Source organism: Sphaerodactylus townsendi, linkage group LG05, assembly GCF_021028975.2.
Source record: "Sphaerodactylus townsendi isolate TG3544 linkage group LG05, MPM_Stown_v2.3, whole genome shotgun sequence".
In the NCBI taxonomy this organism is placed as follows: Eukaryota; Metazoa; Chordata; class Lepidosauria; order Squamata; family Sphaerodactylidae; genus Sphaerodactylus; species Sphaerodactylus townsendi.
Window position 1 is genome coordinate 1,024,520 of NC_059429.1, and position 4,436 is coordinate 1,028,955.

The following is a 4,436-nucleotide window of genomic DNA, read 5'->3' on the forward strand; positions in this document are numbered from 1 at the left end:
GGGAGGGAGGGAGGAAGGAGGGAGGGAGGGAGGGAGGGAGGAAGGAAGGAAGGAAGGAAGGAAGGAAGGAAGGAAGGAAGGAAGGAAGGAAGGAAGGAAGGAAGGAAGGAAGGAAGGAAGGAAGGAAGGAAGAGGTGCTACATCCGGGTTTATCCTTACAAAAAATTCTCTCAACTTTTAAAGATCTAGTGGCATCTGGTCAAAGGAGAGACTCACATTGTGTCAGCACTAGAACTGCTATTTGGGGGAGGATTTTCACCTCTCTCTTTTGCATGATTGCTTTGGAAAGCACCCAGCAGGGATTCCAAAATGAAATGCTGGGGGGGACCCCACCACTAGCCCCCTTTCCTTGGACTGCATATTCTCTGGTTTCCTTTCCACTCTGGCAACCCAAAAATGTTGTTCATTACTTAGTTTGTTTCATAGGACTCTAATGGTTTTCAAGGCAAGAGACATTCTAAGGTGGCTTTGTTACCACCAGGAAAATATAAAAAATATTTTCCTAAGCCTTTCGCTAGACTACACTGGCTAAGGACCAGAGCAAAGAAACCAGTGTTATTCAAAAGTCTCCATAAGGCCTGGAAAGAACATGAATATATGAAGGCACTAATGTTTCACATGGATTTTCTTCCGGCATTCATCCCTTTTAAGATTTAATGTAAGCCCCTCAGTGTTGGATTTATGGTTTGCCCAATGTTTAGGCTTATGTCCTAACTAGGTTTCCCAGTTGATTTAAGGTTTATTGATGTTAGTGTAGGATAACGGCCTCACCCAGTTTTATGAATGGACACTCTTAGCTCCCTGTTCCTGCACTAACAAAGTCTCGTGGGAAGACGGCTGACAGCGGGACCTCATGGTCTCATTCACAAAGTTGTAATTGTACCTTTTCTTTTATGTGTTGATGTTTTCTTTATTGTTGTAAAGTAAGGGACCTGCCCCCTTACCTGCCCCTTTGCCCCCTTTGATCGGTGTGTATAAAAGTTCTTGCGCTTGACTACGAGGGCGCAATTCCCCTGCCTGAGATTTAGCAACTACTTCCGAATAAAATACTTTGCTTTTGAAGAACACTGGCTTCCTGCGCCTCACTACGTTTCCTGAGCTGAAATCACTTAATGTTACCCGAGCAGCAGGGGTAGCAGTTTGCCATTGCCTACCTCTGGGTGGGCGAAGAAAGTTTGGAGAAAACTGTGACTGGTCCAAGGTCACTCAGCAGGTTTCATGTGGAGGAGGCGTTCCTCCCATTGGGCAAAGTGGGCAGTTGCCCAGGGCGCCACCTTGTGGGGGGCGCAAAAACTGCAGATTTGTTTGTGGGATTTTTGTATGTTCAGTGTTTTTCAGTTCTTGGCCTGCAGAGGGTGCAGTTTTTAGGCTAGCAGCACCAAAATTTCAGGGATTTTTCAGGAGACTCTCCTGATGATATCACCCAGGTTTGGCGAGGTTTGGTTTAGGGAGTCCAAAGTTATGGACTCCCAAAGAGAGTGCCCCCAATGGGAGTTATGGACTCCCAAAGTTATGGACTCCCAAAGAGAGTGCCCCCATGATTTCCAATGGGAGCTAATAGGAGATGGGGGGCTACACCTTTGAGGGTCCATAACTTTGGACCACCTGAACCAAACTTCACCAAACCTGGGTGTTATCATCAGTAGGATCTCATGAAGATACTCTGAAATTTTGGTGCTGCTATCTTAATAATTGCACCCCTGACAGCAGGCACCCCCTAAACTTTCCCAGATTCTCCTTTTAAATCCACCCCTTTTAAATCCACCCAATGCTTGTTTTCTTTCTTTCTTTTATTCACTCAATGCCTAATAAAGGTTATTGTTGTTGTTGTTATTATTATTATTATTAAATCCATCCCCTTCGGCATGGATTTAAAGGGAGTATCTGAGGTCCCCAGTTTAAACATTGAAAGTTGTAGGGGTGAGCCCGCGAACCCAGCAGAGGCTCAGAAAGAGCACAGGAATGCCTGCGCCATCTGTCCCCTTCTGGGCGCACACATAAGCATAAGCATAAGCATAAGCATTTTATTGTCATTGTGCACGCACAACGAAATTTACAGCAGCATTCCTCGATGCACACAAATTCAGACTCATACATCATCCTCACTTTCCCCTTCCTCCACCCATCCCTACACAGCCCCAAATACATCAATATGAAGCAGCGGAGTTTAGCATAGCCACAGCTCTAGAGTAGAAGCTATCTCTAAGCCTCTTTGTCCTAGAGGGCCCTGTATCGTCTGCCAGATGGTAACAGTTTAAAAAGAGAGTGTGCTGGATGAGATGGGTCCCTCAGAATATTTTGGGCTTTATTTAGGCTTCGGGAATTATAGATTTCTTCCAAGGAGGGAAGAGGGCAGCCGATAATCCTTTGTGCAGTAGTGATCACCCTTTGGAGCACCTTCCTATTCGCCACTGTGCAACTGGAGAACCATACACAGATGCAGTAGGTTAGGACACTCTCTATAGCACAGCGGTAAAAGGACACCAGAAGTTTTCCATCCAGTTGTTGCTTCCTTAAAAGTCTCAGAAAGTACAGTCTTTGCTGGGCTTTCTTAACCACGCACACCCATCACGAGATCCCCCTGACTCACAGGTCACCAGATGCCTGAGTCATGGGTCACAAGACCCCCAGATGTGGAATTGACCCAGACGGAGACGTTTCTTCCTGAACGTACACTGCCCCCGCAGGCTATGAATTACGCAACCTTCTCCTGCTCTCCCGCTCTCCCGCCTTCCCCAAACCCTAATAAAAGGTGCCAGGGACCACGGTATGGCAGATTAGCCAGATCCACGGATCGCGTTAGCCCGCCGCTGGCTTCTCTCCACCAGATGATATCGCTACGTCTCGTCTCTTCATTGTGTCGCCGTACCGACTTCAGAAAGTGATGCTGTTTCAGGGTGGGGGATAATCCACCCCAAAACAGCATCACTTTCAATGTTGTTTAAACTGGGCACCTCAGATTCTCTCTTTAATGTGGATTTAAAAGGAGAATCTGGGCTCCCTAGTTTGAACACCATTGAAAATGATGCTGTTTGGGGGTGGATTCCAGCATCACTTGTTTAAACTAGGGAGCCCAGATTCTCCTTTTAAATCCACCTTAAAGGGAGAATCTGGGGTCCACAGTTTAAATAACATTGAAAGTGATGCTGTTTCCCCCAATTGGGGGGACTGGATACAACACCATAAAATGTTTTCACAGCAGTAATAAAACATTTTGAAAGCATTTTGAAATGCAGACTCCGATACAACTAACTCAGAAGCAGAGCATTTCCATGGAGGCTGGAGCAATTACATAGACAACAGAAATCAAGGCCGGTATGCTGAGAAGAATATAATGAAGATAGAAGAAAGCAGAAATAGCCAGATAAAGACTTCTTCCATAGTTTAAAAGCTATATATGTCTTTATTAACATTTTCACTCTGTTATTAACAACTTAAAAACTATATTAACAGAAATGTCTAATAAACTAACTTGGTTTGTTATGTTCACTAACGAATTAATTGGTAAAATAACACTAGCTGTAGTTTAGACTAAACATAGATATTGGCCGGATGCCCAGAAGACAAGATAAGAAGAATAACATCGACAGTAGAAAAAACTATCAGGGGAAAACAATAACAACTGACATAAGGGGCCTGTATTAGAGATTAAACAGCTGGAGAAAAGTTTTTTATATGGCTGGAAATGTACTGCATAAAAATATGATGTATTTGAATGTCGGGAGGGATTGGGGTGCACAAGGGCCTACAGAAACTCCAACATGGTGGGAGGAGTTTGCCTCCACAAGACCAGTTGGAGGAAGGGAGGGGGGGGGGAAAGGAAATGGGAAATAAGAAACTGAAATTACACAAACAGCAGAGTTTTGATAAAACAAGAGTACAAAAAATCTTATGGCTTGTAATAAGATAAAAATATCCTCAATTAATATAAATGGCCTAAATTCTGGCCCCTTCCACACACGCAAAATAATGCGCTTTCAAACCACTTTCACAACTGTTTGCAGGTGAATTTTGCTATTCCGCACAGCTTCAAAGAGCACTGAAAGCAGTTTGAAAATGCACTATTTTGCATGTGTGGAATGAGCCTCTGACTCGAAAAGATATAAACTTGCCAGGTTTATTAAACAAATACGTCCAGAACTTATTTGTCTCCAGGAGACTCACAAAAAGAAGACAGAAGATTTAATAAAAGTGCCAGGGTGGAAAATTATAGGTGAATCTAGATGCAATGTAAAAAGAAATGGTGTCGCTATTTTAATACGAGAGAATATGGATTTTCAGTTAGAAGAATTAACTTGAGATCAGAATGGTCATTGGGTTATTGTGAAAGGGAAATTACATGGATTTCAAATAACAATAATGAACTTATATGCCCCAAATAAGAAACAAAAAAAGTTCTTGGGAAAACAACTTGGAAGACTTGATATGATACAGTA